At 46.4% G+C, this 19,942-nt stretch overlaps 1 long non-coding RNA gene across 1 annotated transcript in view; it reads left to right on the plus strand.

Annotated features, from left to right (window-relative positions):
- Window positions 1–18,647, plus strand: part of LOC149362055 (uncharacterized) — a 50,829-nt gene extending 32,182 nt beyond the window's left edge. Inside the window, exons 2-3 of the long non-coding RNA XR_016288480.1 lie at window positions 9,027–9,113; window positions 18,467–18,647. This is a non-coding gene — a long non-coding RNA (uncharacterized LOC149362055). The remainder of the gene's footprint in view (window positions 1–9,026; window positions 9,114–18,466) is intronic.
- The last annotated feature ends 1,295 nt before the right edge of the window (window positions 18,648–19,942 follow it).

Here is a 19,942-nt window from a genome sequence, read left to right on the forward strand (position 1 = left end):
GGTGAGCTTGAGACCACTGCCGCCCGGAACAACCATCCACGTCTCCTGGTCATCGGACGAAGCGGCGGAGCCTGTCGGAGTGCCAACTTTTCCACAGCTAGAATTCAGGTCTCCAGCGGCGAGGACTCTGCATTGGGTGTCGTCTTGGCTCCTGCCGCTGTCGTCCTGGCTCCTGTCGCAGTCGTCCTCGCTGCGGTCGGTCTCGTCGTCGCTGCTGTCGCTCTCATCGTCGCTCGAATACTCCTTTGCCCACCACAGCTCGTCGACAAGCCTCTGCAGCAGCAGGCGGCGGTGGATTCCCAGGTCCCTGTGGTCCTCGTCGATCTCGCGGATCTTCGCGATACCTGCAGAGAGAATAGCACGAATGTCATAAATCATGGTGGAGCGCGCACGGTACAATCAGGGACTCACAATTGGAGAACGGCGCGGGAAGCTCCGACCGCAACGGCTGCCGGCACCAGAATGGGCGCGCTTTCATTTCTTCTCTCCCAATCTTCCTATGCGTTTCCCTTTCTCAAGTGCTATTTCCGAGAAAAGTTGATAAGGGAGAGGCGGTCACAATATTTTACAGGGAAAGGGGATTGAAGGAAGGCAGAAAGTAACCAAGCAACTTTAAGTTAGAAGGCAGAGTGTGATGTTTAGATATCGGGCTTGATGAATCACAAGTTGAGCTGGGTGTGTCATGAGACTAAGCCCTGGACAGCGCAGTAAACTGAAAACTTCCCTTTTTCACACGCCCCCTTCCCTTCAACCCCTTTTAATCAACTGGTACCCCCCCTTACCCGTGTTTCATTAGGGTCCCCAAAATGTGTGTACCTCACCACTCCGGGGACCTCAAAAGATCTTTAGTCACATTTAGATAAAGCCTTCTTCCCAAACGGAAGGTGGAAATTTGTGCTAGTGTCAAAGGCAGATGAATGTTATTGCTGTCTGTACGCGTCAAAATTGAATTCATGCGATGGAGTGGGGCGATTGTCGGCGAGTATGGAACTGGACCGTGACGTGGTGCAGGAACAGTTGCCCAGGGCCACTCTAAGTAACTGACTTAGCTAACATATACATCTAAATAGATGGATTACACAGCACGAATTGCGTTACGCTTCGCTCCTGCATGTCCTGAAGTTGTCGCTGGAGTACTTCTGCCAGCGGTCCGCTACACCAATGACGGGGCTCAACCCCCTGAACATATTCACTGGTCGCAAGGCGTGCTACTTGACTTCGAGCGCGCCACAACACCGGCCTTGGCGTCCGGCCCCAGTTTTCATGTGTCTTCCTTAAAGTATTCCAAGTTCTGACGATGTAGTCTTTTACTGTGTTGGAAACACGCAAAATAAGAAAAAGTGCTCCTTTTTACAACGCAAACGAAAAAGAGGATAACGAGCATCTGTGCCCCTTATTAAAATTGCTGCTTATTGAGTTAATCGAACACGTGTATTTATAGCGCCGATGCACACCCACAATAATGAATTTTGATGCTACGCTTGTCTACAAACGTGTCGTCTTGCCACCTTCCCGTATATTTCCCGAAAAACTGAACCGCGCTCAATTCAATTCATGTGTCGGTTGTGCATGGGCACTCCTGTTTCTTTGTGTGGCAAACGCCTAAAAACCACCTTTCGTTTTCTTTCTATTGCCAAGAACGCCTTGTCAGCTACATCCGGTGATAAGAAAACACAATCGAGAATGACAAGGGCCGGCATGATAGAGATTTCGTGAAAGAAAATTTCGCACATTTAAAGTGACGCAGAGCAAGGAATTCTCCCGCAAGCCCGTTCCAAGAAAACTCCACCCTTTATTCCACTTTTTCTACAATGTATTCAAAAGAGTATGAAATATACTTCGCAGGAATTTGGAAATGGAAGAAAGGCGCAACACCGAGCTTTTTAAACAACTCCAACAAACCATTGTGTGGTGTATTACGATCCTTCTCTCTGAAATGAATGCCAATAGTATCGTTTATTACCTCGTTCTAAATTTCGTCATTAAGCGAGGTTTTATTTTGTCACTGACGGAGAAGTGTGCGCGTTCAAGAATGATAGGCCTATTATCTGTATTTTATTGGTTGCCAGTGTTTGAGCGCGTATCCACTCCTGGGCAATCAGCCACTTGTGTATTTATTTGTTTTGTTCAGTTGGTCTGATACGCATGCGTCTTCTGGTGACCTAGGTTGGCCGTTTCTCGATTAAACTTCAGTTGTTAGTAGAGCGTTGTCATGTTTTCTTCTTCTCCTGGTGTCTCTTTCATTCGCTGGTGAATTTATGTCTGACGTTATTTCCTCTTTGTATTTATCACTGGCACTGAAGGTGTTCCTTACAGCAGGTTTTATTACCGAATGCATTATCGGGGGTAGTAATCTCAGCACGTTCTTTTGAGCAATCTACAGAATGAGTATCGAAAATATTAGCGACCTAAACAAAAGTTCACACCTCGGATAATGCGTTATTCCAATTACCAATAAAACTGCCACCATTGGGTGTGTGTATAAGAAATAATCTTTTTACCTATGTACTTAAAAGCGGCTTCGACCTCACATCTCTCTCTTTATTCTTGTTCCAGGCCTGATGAGATGTTGCCGGTATTGGTCACTGTTGTGTGTTCATTCTGTCTACGTATTTAGAAAAAGTGGTCTTCAAAAAAACAATGCAGTTGGAAAAAGCTCTTGTGCCGTCTTCCTTGTATTTTTTTAGCGCATGCGTTTGAAATATATTCATCTGCAACCCGCCATCATGCTTCAATGGTTGCTGCCTGTCTACTGTATTCGTTAGATGTGTCTTTGTATTGAAAGGAATGTCTATATTCAATTTCTGGAGGTTGATTGCGTTGTAGGCTTTTCCCAAAATACCATGATCAGCTACAGACTAGCGTAGAAGCATTGCGTTCAGTTAAGTATTACTGATTTACAATTGGCAATGTGGAACGGGCTCGGAAAAGGGCAGGTGTTTGCTGCCGCCGGCATTGTCAGGAACGATGTTTCGACGAGAGTATAGGTCTCCTGCTCCGCTTGCACCGGTGACTTGCTTCTCCTCAGGGTGAGCTTGAGACCACTGCCTCCCGGAACAACCATCCACGTCTCCTGGTCATCGGACGAAGCGGCGGAGTCTGTCGGAGTGCCAACTTTTCCACAGCTAGAATCCAGGTCTCCAGCGGCGAGGACTCTGCATTGGGTGTCGTCTTGGCTCCTGCCGCTGTCGTCCTGGCTCCTGTCGCAGTCGTCCTCGCTGCTGTCGGTCTCGTCGTCGCTGCTGTCGCTCTCATCGTCGCTCGAATACTCCTTTGCCCACCACAGCTCGTCGACAAGCCTCTGCAGCAGCAGGCGGCGGTGGTTTCCCAGGTCCCTGTGGTCCTCATCGATCTCCCGGATCTTCGCGATACCTGCAGAGAGAATAGCACGAATGTCATAAATCATGGTGGAGCGCGCACGGTACAATCAGGGACTCACAATTGGAGAACGGCGCGGGAAGCTCCGACCGCAACGGCTGCCGGCACCAGAATGGGCGCGCATTCATTTCTTCTCTCCCATTCTGCCTGGGCGTTTCCCTTTCTCAAGTGCTATTTCCGAGAAAAGCTGATAAGGGAGAGGCGGTCACAATATTTTACACGGAAAGGGGATTGAAGGAAGGCAGAAAGGAACCAAGCAACTTGAAGTTAGAAGAAAGAGCGTGATGTCTAGATATCGGGCTTGGTGAATTACAAGTTGAACTGGATGTGTCATGAGACTAAGCCCTGGACAGCACACTAAAGTGAAAACTTCCCTTTGTCACACGCCCCCTTCCCTTCAACCCCTTTTAATCAACTGGTACCCCCCTTACCCGCGTTTCATTAGGGTACCCAAAATGTGTGTACCACTCACCACTCCGGGGACCTCAAAAGATCTTTAGTCACATTTTAGATAAAGCCTTCTTCCCAAACGGAAGGTGGAAATTTGTGCTGGTGTCAAAGGCAGATGAATGTTATTGCTGTCTGTACGCGTCAAAATTGAATTCATGCGATGGAGTGGGGCGATGGTCGGCGAGTTTGGAACTGGACCGTGTCGTGGTGTAGGAACAGTAGCCCAGGGCCAATCTAAGTACAATGACTTAGCTAACATATACATCTAAATAGATGGATTACACAGCCCGAATTGCATTACGACTCGCTCTTGCATGTCCTGAAGTCATCGCTGGAGTACTTCTGCCAGCGGTCCGCTACACCAATGCCGGGGCTCAACCCCCTGAACATATTCACTGGTCGCAAGGCGTGCTACTTGACTTCGAGCGCGCCACAACACCGGCCTTGGCGTCCGGCCCCAGTTTTCATGTGTCTTCCTTAAAGTATTCCAAGTTCTGACGATGTATTCTTTTACTGTGTTGGAAACACGCAAAATAAGAAAAAGTGCTCCTTTTTACAACGCAAACGAAAAAGAGGATAACGAGCATCTGAGGCTCTTATTAAAAATGCTGCTTATTAAGTTAATCGAACACGTGTATTTATAGCGCCGATGCGCACCCACAATAATGAATTTTGATGCTACGCTTGTCTACAAACGTGTCGTCTTGCCACCTTCCCGTATATTTCCCGTAAAACTGAACCGCGCTCAATTCAATTCATGTGTCGGTTGTGCATGGGCACTCCTGTTTCTTTGTGTGGCAAACGCCTAAAAACCACCTTTCGTTTTCTTTCTATTGCCAAGAACGCCTTGTCAGCTACATCCGGTGATAGGAAAACACAATCGAGAATGACAAGGGCCGGCATGATAGAGATTTCGTGAAAGAAAATTTCGCACATTTAAAGTGACGCAGAGCAAGGAATTCTCCCGCAAGCCCGTTCCAAGAAAACTCCACCCATTATTCCACTTTTTCTACAATGTATTCAAAAGAGTATGAAATATACTTCGCAGGAATTTGGAAATGGAAGAAAGGCGCAACACCGAGCTTTTTAAACAACTCCAACAAACCATTGTGTGGTGTATTACGATCCTTCTCTCTGAAATGAATGCCAATAGTATCGTTTATTACCTCGTTCTAAATTTCGTCATTAAGCGAGGTTTTATTTTGTCACTGACGGAGAAGTGTGCGCGTTCAAGAATGATAGGCCTATTATCTGTATTTTATTGGTTGCCAGTGTTTGAGCGCGTATCCACTCCTGGGCAATCAGCCACTTGTGTATTTATTTGTTTTGTTCAGTTGGTCTGATACGCATGCGTCTTCTGGTGACCTAGGTTGGCCGTTTCTCGATTAAACTTCAGTTGTTAGTAGAGCGTTGTCATGTTTTCTTCTTCTCCTGGTGTCTCTTTCATTCGCTGGTGAATTTATGTCTGACGTTATTTCCTCTTTGTATTTATCACTGGCACTGAAGGTGTTCCTTACAGCAGGTTTTATTACCGAATGCATTATCGGGGGTAGTAATCTCAGCACGTTCTTTTGAGCAATCTACAGAATGAGTATCGAAAATATTAGCGACCTAAACAAAAGTTCACACCTCGGATAATGCGTTATTCCAATTACCAATAAAACTGCCACCATTGGGTGTGTGTATAAGAAATAATCTTTTTACCTATGTACTTAAAAGCGGCTTCGACCTCACATCTCTCTCTTTATTCTTGTTCCAGGCCTGATGAGATGTTGCCGGTATTGGTCACTGTTGTGTGTTCATTCTGTCTACGTATTTAGAAAAAGTGGTCTTCAAAAAAACAATGCAGTTGGAAAAAGCTCTTGTGCCGTCTTCCTTGTATTTTTTTAGCGCATGCGTTTGAAATATATTCATCTGCAACCCGCCATCATGCTTCAATGGTTGCTGCCTGTCTACTGTATTCGTTAGATGTGTCTTTGTATTGAAAGGAATGTCTATATTCAATTTCTGGAGGTTGATTGCGTTGTAGGCTTTTCCCAAAATACCATGATCAGCTACAGACTAGCGTAGAAGCATTGCGTTCAGTTAAGTATTACTGATTTACAATTGGCAATGTGGAACGGGCTCGGAAAAGGGCAGGTGTTTGCTGCCGCCGGCATTGTCAGGAACGATGTTTCGACGAGAGTATAGGTCTCCTGCTCCGCTTGCACCGGTGACTTGCTTCTCCTCAGGGTGAGCTTGAGACCACTGCCTCCCGGAACAACCATCCACGTCTCCTGGTCATCGGACGAAGCGGCGGAGTCTGTCGGAGTGCCAACTTTTCCACAGCTAGAATCCAGGTCTCCAGCGGCGAGGACTCTGCATTGGGTGTCGTCTTGGCTCCTGCCGCTGTCGTCCTGGCTCCTGTCGCAGTCGTCCTCGCTGCTGTCGGTCTCGTCGTCGCTGCTGTCGCTCTCATCGTCGCTCGAATACTCCTTTGCCCACCACAGCTCGTCGACAAGCCTCTGCAGCAGCAGGCGGCGGTGGTTTCCCAGGTCCCTGTGGTCCTCATCGATCTCCCGGATCTTCGCGATACCTGCAGAGAGAATAGCACGAATGTCATAAATCATGGTGGAGCGCGCACGGTACAATCAGGGACTCACAATTGGAGAACGGCGCGGGAAGCTCCGACCGCAACGGCTGCCGGCACCAGAATGGGCGCGCATTCATTTCTTCTCTCCCATTCTGCCTGGGCGTTTCCCTTTCTCAAGTGCTATTTCCGAGAAAAGCTGATAAGGGAGAGGCGGTCACAATATTTTACACGGAAAGGGGATTGAAGGAAGGCAGAAAGGAACCAAGCAACTTGAAGTTAGAAGAAAGAGCGTGATGTCTAGATATCGGGCTTGGTGAATTACAAGTTGAACTGGATGTGTCATGAGACTAAGCCCTGGACAGCACACTAAAGTGAAAACTTCCCTTTGTCACACGCCCCCTTCCCTTCAACCCCTTTTAATCAACTGGTACCCCCCTTACCCGCGTTTCATTAGGGTACCCAAAATGTGTGTACCACTCACCACTCCGGGGACCTCAAAAGATCTTTAGTCACATTTTAGATAAAGCCTTCTTCCCAAACGGAAGGTGGAAATTTGTGCTGGTGTCAAAGGCAGATGAATGTTATTGCTGTCTGTACGCGTCAAAATTGAATTCATGCGATGGAGTGGGGCGATGGTCGGCGAGTTTGGAACTGGACCGTGTCGTGGTGTAGGAACAGTAGCCCAGGGCCAATCTAAGTACAATGACTTAGCTAACATATACATCTAAATAGATGGATTACACAGCCCGAATTGCATTACGACTCGCTCTTGCATGTCCTGAAGTCATCGCTGGAGTACTTCTGCCAGCGGTCCGCTACACCAATGCCGGGGCTCAACCCCCTGAACATATTCACTGGTCGCAAGGCGTGCTACTTGACTTCGAGCGCGCCACAACACCGGCCTTGGCGTCCGGCCCCAGTTTTCATGTGTCTTCCTTAAAGTATTCCAAGTTCTGACGATGTATTCTTTTACTGTGTTGGAAACACGCAAAATAAGAAAAAGTGCTCCTTTTTACAACGCAAACGAAAAAGAGGATAACGAGCATCTGAGGCTCTTATTAAAAATGCTGCTTATTAAGTTAATCGAACACGTGTATTTATAGCGCCGATGCGCACCCACAATAATGAATTTTGATGCTACGCTTGTCCACAAACGTGTCGTCTTGCCGCCTTCCTGTATATTTCCCGAAAAACTGAACCGCACTCCTTTTTCTTTGCGTGGCAAACGCTTAAAGACCACCTTTCGTTTTGTTTCTATTGCCAAGAAGGCCTTGTCAGCTACATCCGGTGATAAGAAAACACTTTTGAGAATGACAAGGGCCTGCATGATAGAGATTTCGTGGAACAAGAATTCGCTCATTTAAAGTGACGCAGAGCAAGGAATTCGCCCGCAAGCCCGTTCCAAGAAAACTTCACCCTTTAGTCCACATTTTCTACAATCTATTAAAAAGAGTATGAAATATACTTCGCAGGAATTTGGAAATGGAAGAAAGGCGCAAGACCGAGCTTTTTAAACAACTCCAACAAACCATTGTGTGGTGCATTACGATCCTTCTCTCTGAAATGAATGCCAATAGAATCGTTTATTACCTCGTTCTAAATTTCGTCATTAAGCGAGTAAGCAGACAAGGAAAGGGGAATGAAGGGCTCTTGATAAATATGAGAGAAGCCAACAGCCACTGAAACCAAGGGGCACAGGGGATTTTTTCTTTTTTTAAATTAATTTTATATTTTGTGGTGTTGATCAATTTATGATACTACTGAATATGTTATCGCTTAAAGCTAATTGATTAGAAAAGCAGAAGAAAAAACAACCACATGCCGCCAGTGGGATGCGAACCCACGACCTCCGAATTACGCGTCCGGTGCTCTACGGCTGAGCTACGGCGACGGCTGTCAAACCTTCTGCTTTTCGGGGGTATTTATGTTTACAAATAACCAAACCTTGTGAGTATTCACCAGCGCCACCCACGCTCTTAAGCGGCGGACGTAGCACGTCCTGAGTTACCGCTGATGTGACGTAGAACGTCATCAGAACGGCGTGGGTGGAAGCTGTGTGAGAACACTCTTATGCTTCCTAAGGCATCAAGGCTGCCAGAACCGAGGCCCGCGTTAAGCAATTAAGCAGACAAGGAAAGGGGAATGAAGGGCTCTTTATAAATATGAGAGAAGCAACAGCCACTGAAACCAAGGGGCACTGGGGATTTTTTTTTAAATTAATTTTATATTTTGTGTTGTTGATGAATTTATGATACTACTGAATATGTTATCGCTTAAAGCTAATTGATTAGAAAAGCAGAAGAAAAAACAACCACATGCCGCCGGTGGGATCCGAACCCACGACCTCCGAATTACGCGTCCGGTGCTCTACCGCTGAGCTACGGCGACGGCTGACAAACCTTCTGCTTTTCGGGGGTATTTATGTTTACAAATAACCAAACCTTGCACTATACACACGATCACGAGGCCGCAAAGAGAGCTTTCCACCCGGACGCAGGTTCCACGCTGAGAAAACTTGGTACTAGCAGAGATGGCAGGGACAGTGCACGCAGTATATTTTTGTCAGGATGTCTGGGCGAACTTGCCTTCGGTAGCCTGAGCACCACATGTTTGTTCTCGTTTGCAGAGGGTACCATTTCTTCCGTGTGCCAGGCGTACTACTTCAACTGGGAGAGCTGCTTTATTGCGGGATTCCCTCTTTTGGGCAACGAATGTAAGTCACATCAGTAACTAAGCGCTCGAACCGGTGAAGCACGCAAACACAAAATATTGTTAAGTAATTGAAAATACGTAGCTCATTATTGCTTTATTTTTTTTATTGGTTTAGTCTTTGCTGCACCTAGAGAATTATTACCATTATTCGCCATGAAGCCACTGGCATTTAAAACAGGTTTAAAATTTCACCTAGGCGTAAGAACGTGTTCAAAATCGTAAAAAATTAGATTATTTCTCAGGTGTAAACTGAGGCTATCTTGGAGTGAATGCAGCGCTTTCTAATCAAGAAGGCTAAAATTTTATGATACAAACTGACACACAGTGCTTAACTGCAAATTTCCGTCTGAATAATCCGCAAAAATGTCACCTCCTGGTTGAAACGCGCTGTATGGACGGGTTTTCTTAGTGAAATTGATTAAAAACTTATTTCACTCGACTGGATGCTGTTACTAGAGTAATGACATTACGTTTCTGCACGGCTGGTAACAACAAGAGTATGTATTTTATGGGTTAAAGAGCTGCAGTGACCCTTCATATAGCATTATGTTTGCTCATGTCGCAAACAATGACTTTTAACATAAATGAAAATAATACTCTCTTTCTGACCACATTTGCTTTTTGTGCGCTCTGAGCATGGTCATTGAATTCAGAGTGAAATTTGCAAATTTGTTCAGGTCCTACTACACTGCTCATCCGAAAAATTCCTTTCTAGGAGAGGAAATGGAGCAGCAGCTGTCGCACTCACCGGTAGTAAACTCAACCTTACCGTGCGGGAAGGGGAAAAAGAAAAAGAGGGAAAGACGTGCTGTAGCCGAATGTTAACTATTAATTTCGACTGCCTGGGGATCGTTACGGGGCAATGAAATAGCACGTCACACGAGCGCCTTTCGCATTTCAATTTCGTCTGAACGCGACCCCGCCGTCGTTGAGTGGAACTGGGGTCCTCTCGTTCAGCAGACGAGCTGCCTAGCAACTGATTCACTGCAACTTTGGTTTCGACAGCTTAAGAGTGTGTATAGGAAACTTCCACGGCATATATATGTGGAATAAAAGCCTAAAAGCGTGCTCTATCCACATAAAATTGTCATTCACAAATTTTAACTAAACCTTGTTACTCAACTGGGCGCTCTTGCTAGAGAAATCACAATGCATTGCTGCATGACCGGTGGCAGCAGGAGTATGCATTTTATGTGCGGATGAGTTGCTGCAAACCGCTCTATGTGAACTCCTTTAGGGTCACCCATTTGGCACAGCAATGTTTCTTAAACTAATATATTACTATCCTCCTGACCACATTTGTTTTGTGAACACACCAGGCACGGCCGCCACATTCAATGTGAACTTTATTCGGGTCTTCTAGCGGTTCAAGTGCATCAGCTGAATATTTAATACACGAGACCATCACGTCTTATGTATATGCGCTAATATTTTCATACAAACCAGAACGAAAATAAAAAAAAAACCATTTGTTGAGTCCAAGCAGCGACCTTTATAAATAAAGACATGTCAAATCTAATGAGAATTCCCGAGGGATCCAACATGAAGAAGAAGCAACGACGCGTATCGAAGGCACGAAATATCATCCAACAAGACAAACAACATTCGTTAACAAGAAAAGTTGTTACAGGGAAGTAACTGTACCTCAAAGGGCAAATCAAAGACACTGTGAGGGAAGCGGTGAAGGAGAGTAGGAAGAGGGAAAGAGGCGCCCGTGTAATTTTGACCACCTGGAGATCTTTAGCTGGCGTTCACACCGCACAATGAGCGCGCATCTTGAACATTTTGATTTCATTATTGTTGGAACGCGGCTGCCCCAAGTTGTTCCTGCCCTCGGTCTAAGTAGCCAAGTGCCGTAACTGATGAGCCACCGCGAAAGGTACGACATTTATTGCGTCTGTGCCTCATTGTTTACGAGTTCGGCTTCTCAGCAAGAGAGTGGGGTCATATTAGGGCCAGAGCGGGCTCATCTCGAATAAGATGAAATACTAAAGTCGTCGGTGGGTAAATAAAGAACGCCCTTTGGTTACTCCATATATTATTGATCCGGTGCTTGGGTTGCAAAGAATCGCCAGAACGCACGACAAGCTGACAGTTTTTGCAGTGCCAATAAAAATTTATACTCATGCGCAAATAATTTACTGACAAAAATATTTCAGTGAAATGTGATTCTTACGGGATTCTTCATGAGAAGACCAGGGTTGCCAGATTGGGCTATTAATAGCCAAATTGGGCTACTTTTTGTCCGAGTTGGCGTCAGAAATTTCGTTTTGGCTATGTGGCTACTTTTTGGCTACATCTTTTTTATGCGTGAAAAAAAAAAGTTAAAGTGGTTATAATGTGCTCTGTTACAATAACGCAGGGACAGATATAAAAGGCATGTTGGAATCAAAATGCAGGCTAAAGAAATTAAGCGCGTCTGCTACAAAATGACAATTTGTAAACGCTGTGTTCGAGAAAACTTGTGTGTGTCAGGCGGCCAAGGATCATGGCCTTTCGATTTGTTTTATAAACAGTGGACACTACGTGAAAGTTGCCCCCAGGAAACACTTCACGGCCTATAGATTACACTTAATTCGCGAACTAACGCCACCCACGCCCGCGCGCCACCGAACATAGACTGTTGCCGTCTGCACACGTGAGCGTTCTCCCATTGACGGTGTACCACGGGTGACCATGATACCAGAATAGAGGTAAAACACAAAGAGAACTTAAGTCCCTACGTGGTACGAATGCGTAAGCATTAAATGCTACTGTTTCGCTTCTGTTGCGCGGCTTCGTGATCCTCACGTATTAATCGTTAACCGTAGACGTGGCCTAGTGGTTTGGGGTCCGCTTCGGCTGCGGTAGGTGGCTGGTTGGAAACCCACCGCCAGGCATGTTCTTTTCTTGTATTGTTTATTCTGGTTCTGCGAACACATTCTGCTCAAGATACGCATGAGGAAAGTTATGCTTACGCATTAATAAGGTACTCTTCTGTTTCTTCCGAATCTCGTGGTGGACACACCAAGCGCGCAACTCGCAAGAGCCTACGCTTTTTCTGCAGCCTCAAGCGGCACACGTGCAGCCCTCGATATTCATCGCGAACTACGCGAGAGCGCCGTGTCCGTTGCGTAATCCACGTGCACTCATGCGGTGCCATGGCGTCATCCTTTGGCGCGGCGCGGAACCCACTGTAAGAACGAGGACGGCGGAAGTTAGTGGCATGACATGGCATTAGATCCGTCGCTACGAGAACTTTAATCAGAATGGGCAAGTTGGCTATATGTACATCCGGAACTACAAAAAGAAATGGAAAAAGGAGCCGGAATTCAAGGTTAAAATGTTTTTCTCATTATTGTGAACGTACTATTAGACTGAAGATGAAATCGACATAGATTATCATCTAATGGCACATATCCTTAATTTATTCTGAGCTCATGCATATCGTGGAATGTAGCTTCAAGAAGGCGCATGCTAGGTGCTTTGAGGTGACGCTCTCAGCGAGAACCTTTCTCTTAATGCATAAAATTGAAATGTGAGGCTGCCTAAGTATAGAGCAAGGTACTTTCACTGTCGATGTGTGTAATGTGCGCGCGATCATTTTAAAGGTGAAATATTTATAAACCAGAGCTGCGATTGCGTTATATAGCGCCGCCGTTCTTTTCCGCGTGCAGACTGGCTGTCGTAACCGGGGGGGAAATCTGACTGTGCAGCCTGCTCGTGGCACCCCCCCGCCACCGAATACGGGCCGGTGTAGTTTCGGCTACTAGGCTTTGTTTCGGTGCAATGCCAGCAGTGGGGATGGGATGGCCGGGACCCATCCTCTGGGGATGCAAACCCCCAATGGGAGTGGCAGCGACTTCCAGACGACTGTGAGGGCCAGTCGTGCACGTGAGGTCCGATGCCTGAGCGGAGGCAGGCCTGGGTTTATATTCAGGTTGGACCCACGAAATCCGGCCCGGAAGGCATGTCAAAACGCCAAAAGGTTTTCAAATACATGCTACCTTCCTTCCTCTGCGCGCGGGGGCGTGCAAGTCTGGCTACCGACGCGTCGGTTTCTGGTTACGGAGAAATCAGGTCCGCGCGGGGGTTCATAGTGGCCAGGCTCTGAGGACCGCCGCCTCGGGGAAGCGGCCTTACGGCCGGCCGCAGGCTTAACCGCCTGCGGGATGCCGGGGGATGAGGGCTTAGTACTGCCTCGTAAGAGTCTGGCGAAAACCGAAGATGTGTGGAGTACCGGTGGAGTAGGCCCGGGTCATCTCATCCTAAGCCACGTTCTTGGTTAGTGGCCCGGTCGCCCAGCCTCGAACACTCTCTCCTCAGTAGGAGAAGAGTAAGCTAGGAGAGGAAATAAGTGCATGGATGGTTGGAGGAAGCACAGATGGGTCCCCCCGGAGCGACCAGTTCTGAGGCCGCGAGGCCGTTGACGTTCTGGGCCTCCACTGGCCGGGACTATCACACATACTTCCGGTGTCCGAAAAACCGCGAAAAACCTTCGACGGCTAGTAGCCGGCAGGTGGGAAAAGCCCTCTAGTGAGCGATGAGGAGTCCCAGGTAGCTACTGACCTGGGACTCCTGGGACTCCTGGGACCTGGAAAGGTTTTCCCAACCTTTTTAGATCCCTTTCAGTTTGCAAGCTCCCCCGCGCCGCGCCCGAGAAAGCGGCCCCCGTCCGCTTCCACTCACCACGCGGCGCTGCTGTCGCTGTCGGCCCGGAGGCGCCGGAGCGCTCGCGCTTGGCAGTTGCTGTGACAGCCTGTTCTCATCCGCGATAACATTGGGAGCGAACACGTCGAACTCAAATTTGCTGTACTTTTGGAGCTGCCACGTTGAAACTTCGGTCTCATGGTTGAAGAACTGTTTCGCCTGACTAGTAAGGGTGAGATAAAGAGCAGGCTGATGCCAGTTCGCAAAAAACCAATCGTTTGCATTGCGCTTTATCGCATCACGTTTGCGACGTTTAGCGCTGATGATATGCGTATGTTGGAGTAGAGCTATCAATATTTCTTCGGGAGAATGCACGAAACATTACTGAAAGGATAAAACTAGCGATGTTCCGCTTCTAGATCAGTCACGAAATTCCGCGCTATATTATCAACGAAGCACCGCACATGCGAGCAGCATTTTGCACGTTCTTTAGAATTCCAATTTCAGAGAACACAAGTATAAATTTAGACACACTTAGCTGGATGCAGGGAGGGAATAACTATAGAAGAGCTTTTTATTTGCAATGATAGCACAGACAGGAGCAGCGTACTGCACTTTCATTATTAGAATGTTAATTTCATTGAACACAGACAAGCATTAAATGCAGACACACTAAGTCGGAAGCACGGAGGGAATGGCTACTTGAAGGCGAGCTTTTTTATTTGCAATGACAATATTTCTCTGTTCTCTAGCCGACGGTTCACGTCTCTCGCCTAGAAGTGGACGCGTGTCACTATGACAAAATGCAGTACTTGGCATGTAAAAGTGGCCATATGCTCTGCACATCCAAGCCGAACAAGGTTTTGCAATGCAAGCTCGTCTAGCAGCTCCCAAAAAACGTCCCTTTCAAAAACGGGACCTTCCTTCAAAGAAATCGGGATTGCTTTGTTTACAATGTTGGTAAACTCTAGCATCTTTTTGGTGGGATGCTTTAAGCACCCTTGCTTGAAGCTTTTGTATACTGTAAGATAAGCGTCACTGCCAACAACTGGCACAGGACAGCTGATACCTTCCATGCTGATATCTGCTGGCTGCTCCAAATCAGGCGGCGGCGACCATGGCGTACACGCGAAGGGCCACGCTGGTCGGGCAAACAGCGTGGCGAGCGCCACCGCACGGAAGGAAACGGAAAGGCGACAATCCGCGCACCGCAGCTTTCAAACTGAAAGGGATCTAAAAACGTTGATGCCGCCGCGGTGGCTCAGCGGCTATGGTGCTCGGCTGCTGACCCAAAAGACGCGGGTTCGATCCCGGCCGCGGCGGCTAGAATTTCTTTGGAGGAGAAATTCTAGAGGCCCGTGTACTGTGCGATGTCAGTGCACGTTAAAGAACCTCAGGTGGTCGAAATTTCCGGAGCCCTTCACTACGGCGTCTCTCATAGCCTTAGTCGCTTTGGGACGTTAAACCCCAGAAACCAAACCAAACCTAAAAACGTTGGGTTTTCCTGTCTCCGACGGTCGGAACCCGTTGCGTATGGTGGGTGGTCGGGCATCCCGTGAGTGGGGCCGCACCATTGGGCAATCTCGATGCTCTCCCTGCCCTGGCCAGGCGGGCCAGTAATGGAGTCGAGATAATTGAAGGATCAGAGCAAAAAACTCGCTGTCCCCATTCCTTTCCCACGTCCCATTTCCCTTTCCGCTACTTCCCAGGGGTGGTCAGGGGAGCCTCCCCGGGCCCGCTCTCTCGGCTGTGGGTCACTAATGTAACATTTTCCCCAATATTTTATTTTTCCACCCACGGGTGGTCAAATTACAACTTGCCTACGGGCCTCCTCTTTTATTTTTCAATTGGGTTAAGCCTGTTGTGTGTAAGCGGTGCAGGCAGGGGCCTATTATTTTTATTTCCTTTTCGGTTGCCCCAACCTATTCAATGGCTGTCGTAACCCGCCTCAGGTGATATGGCCTACTGCCGCACATGAAAAGTGGAACTGCGGCCTCATCTTGAGGACCTGGTTAGCGCACCTGGTTAGTCGTAGTGGTTAGCGCGCATGAGGGATGCGAAATAAAACAACGGAAAGAACACACCGTGGGCACCACCTCAGACGGAAAAGAAATCTAATATGTAAATATTCTTGCCGAAAATTAATTTAATATGCTTAAGATATGTCGTCCCAAAAACAAATATTTTTGGCTACTTTTTGGCTACGCAAAATTTTCGCTTTTGGCTACGTTTGGGCTACTACGCAGGCCAATTTGGCTACCAGAGGCCGGGACCATCTGGCAACCCTGGAGAAGACTTTGAGAGCTGTAAAAACAAACGGTATAAAGACACTGTCGTTGTGTGAAAGTTCGCATAGAAGAGAAAGAGAAGTGCATAAACTCAAGGTTTAAATAACATTGCACCAATTTCAACAAGTCAGGCATCCTGAATATCTACCTTTACATTACCACAAGTGTTGTTCCTTAGTTGGGTTTCAAAGCAAGAATATAATTTCTTATGGGAGGACAATAATATAAAGATTCTAGAGGCGTACGGCCTGCACTGATCACGTATAAAATTCTGCTCACAAAACCTTCTGTTATGTACTCAAAAGTGATTCGGCGCGTCAAACAGGACCGAGACAACGGAAGAAGACACATCCCAGAGAGCGACTTACAACTGTTCTCAACGAAAAGCGTGTCTACTGGTCATTGTTTTTCGCGTGAACCGGAAACAACATAACAGCGTGCAATGAAGACAAAACACGTTTAAAGAATGCCGCAGAAATGTAGGCAAATCAAGCAAATTTTGACCGTAGGTAAATATAATCACTACAAAGGAACTGCCACTCTCTGTTAAGAAACGCCACGAATGGTTCGCACAAGCAGAGCGCTAGGCCCTGAACGAAGAATCATAGAAGGTTGAAAAGTCTTGCCTTAAATCTGCCTTTTGTTCTGCCTAAAAAAAACTGTATTCCAAATAAACTGGAACCGCGGTAGCCCTTGCATTGCCCTGGTTGGCACTTCCCGCTGTGGCCTCAAGAGACTTTACATGATGTCTCATGCGTTCATTGATACACCTGCCAGTTTGATCAACGCACAACTGACCCCAAGTGAACGGGATCTTGTAGATGGTGCGCACTACACACGGAACGAAGGTATTTTGCTATTTACAGTAGGCAGCTCTCGCCGGCGTGATCTGAAAAATTTCGCTCACTTCTGCTCACATTTGCGATGAAAAAACTGGCAATTACATAACTGACTCCTTAAAAGAGCACGTAAACTCTCTTGTGGCTGACTGCGCTTTGCAAAGGATGCCGCGGTCCCCCAGTTTTTTTGCGTTCTAGTTATTTAACAAACAAGAAAATACCAGCTTGAAAGGAAAATTTTTGAAGCTTCTGCTATTCTTTGTTCAGGGCCTAACACGTATCTGAGTGAACCATCTGTGGCGCCAATGAACAAAGAGCTGGAGTTCCTTTTCTAATGATCAATTTTACCTCAGGTAGAATTTAAATCCTGTCGCTTGGTCACACGTGCCTCGTTTTAGTATCATTTTTTTGCCTTTGCTTTTTCATCGTTGTGAATTTTGTGGTCTGTTATGCGCGCAGGAAAGCGTATTTCTGTCGCCGCGAGTTTAAATCAGAGTAATTGTAAGTGGCAGTCTGCAATTCGTTCTTTAAATTGTCTCGCCCCTGTTTGGCGCGCCGAAACTGCATTCGAAAATTGGTCACCACCTGGCCTACAACGGAACCTTCCTAAATCTTATTTAGTCATGGATAACGGCGATATGAAATTCTTTTGACTTGCACATTACCACGAGCTTCCGACGCTTGTGATAACTTTTGTTCTTTTTTTCTTTGTTGCGTATATTCTCCTCGCTCCTTTGTTTGCTTCTTTTCAGATAATTGAAGTGAATGTTTATAAAGTTGCATCAAACACAGTAATAAGCACCTGGATATTCTCACGCCTCTAGAGTGTTTCGTATTCTGTTGTCCTCTCGATTTCATCACAATGAAACAGCAAGCAAAAACGAAAATGAGGAACTAACTATCCCCAAAAGGAGTGGTATTATCCTACGTTTTTTCTCGGTTACTGTTAAGGACTCGACGCTTTGCATTCGGATTATCTTTTCTTAAGCACAAATAATACACAGCAGTACATCGGGAATCCCCAATAGCCAGTCGTTCGCGGGCCAAACATCCAGAGTAATAATAATTGCCTTCATCTATGCTGTGCACTCTGACTCTTTGCACACTTGTATTCTACTAGCGATGCTATTTCGTGCGATGGAAATACGCCATCTCTTCCCTCCCGGGCCTTTGAACACTATTCAGAAAATTTCTGTCTGACTTCATTAACGAAGTGAAAGGCAATGTTTCGCGTGTCTTTCGTTTTTGAGTGAGTTTTCTTAGCAGAAGCAGAGCTAGGTGGTGCGTCTTGAGCCTAGTATACCGTAAATGCGCCAATAACTCCCATCGGCAATTCCAAAAACGCATTCACAACTTCATTCTCTCAACAATCATTGATTCTTTCATGCAGACGTAAATGAATATGTCGCAAATATATAGGAGCCCAATTTTTTTCGAGCCCAAATTCTGCAAAAATTCTGCAATGGGAATAAAAATCCTATATTCCGCAACAGGGATTGCTTTCTGGGAAAGTTTACTTTTTTCTTTCTTCTGGTCACCCCGGCACTACGGTGGCCGGGGTTACTTATACAAATGTCATTTTCTTGATTTTCCTGCAGATTGCATCCTCTGGGTGAAAACAGACTTGAAGGATTCTGCGCCTGAAGATTGTGTGAATCAATTTGATATGAGCTGCGGCCCTGAGAAGTACACTCTTTACGACAAAGAACAATGCTCCTAACTGCACGACAAAGGGCCAGTTGTTCGACTGAGTGCGGCGATTTGTTTACTTCAACACTTGTGCATAATAAACTTCCCAATCGTTATGCCTTGTTCGAATCGCGCTGTTTATTTACTTTCCAATTGCAGGCGCCACTTAACAGATACAGTTTTTCTCGTTTTGCTTTTGTGCGGATGACTGATCGCGTACCTGCCACATAATGAGGTTCCTCTTCTACCGCTCTCCAGTCTTTTGTCATTACCTCCTTTTTTTACTCTCTTCTACATCTCTACCTTGCACCATAAGGTTCCGCCCCGCCGCGGTGGCTCAGTGGTTACGGCTGCTGACGCGTAAGACGCGGGTTCGATCTCGGCCGCAGCGGCTGAATATCGATGGAGCCGAAATTCTAGAGGCCCGTGTGCTGTGCGATGTCAGTGCACGTTAAAGAACTCCAGGTGGTCGAAATTTCCGGAGCCCTTCACTACGGCGGCCCTCATAGCCTGAGCTGCTTCGGGACGTTAAACCCTAATAAACCAAACCTTAAGGTTCCGCTGGTCCTGAATCACGTTCACGATGAATATTGGATGATTTCCGCTGCTGGCACCGAACGTTTTCTTCCTTTTATAATATTACTTTAAACTAAACCTCTATGACCTGAATATTAACAACCAAAAATGCGCTTCAGTAAGAGCAAATTGTGATAAGCTGGCAAGAAGAAAATGCCACTCATTGCCACTCCATCATGACGTCAACAAGATAATGTTTTCGCCAATATAAACTAAAAATGCTCCATTCAGTCAAACTTCTGGCTAACAGTGTGTATAGCAGGTATAAACTTTAGTATGCTTCGATCGTCCGGGACCCTCTCACTAGAAGGATACTTATGGACTTGCGCCGATACAGTAAAATGTACGAAGGTTTACCTGTGGTAATTAAAAAATGGATTCTCCCCCTAACTTTATTATTGCCAACATTCTTCCTTTCTGCAGGAATCCCGAAGGATCATAAGTCTTTCACACTTCATTCATGAGCTTTTAAAAAACCAACTGTACCTCAGCCCTCCACCGTATCCGGAAGTTCTGAACGCAACACGAAGACGTCATCGCCGAAATCACTCGCTAGAGCCAACCATTGCACGAAGAAAATATTTTACACACAATTTCTTATTGGAATTGCGTTTTAGAAGACATAGTTGCATCCGCACAATTTGACCAGGCGCTGCAACAATGTCTATTTTGCTGACAACTTGATGCATTCGTTTGTTTTGAGTCTTCGCTGGTTTTTTTTCTCATGTACTGGTTAGTTTGAAGTTCTGCTGTTCAGCTGTTGGTCTACTGTTTTTTTGTCATCGCACTCAATCTGTTTGTTAGTTTCA

The sequence above is a fragment of the Amblyomma mixtum genome, chromosome 2 (genome assembly GCF_055824585.1).
Source record: "Amblyomma mixtum isolate Tamu chromosome 2, ASM5582458v1, whole genome shotgun sequence".
NCBI classification, from domain to species: domain Eukaryota; kingdom Metazoa; phylum Arthropoda; class Arachnida; order Ixodida; family Ixodidae; genus Amblyomma; species Amblyomma mixtum.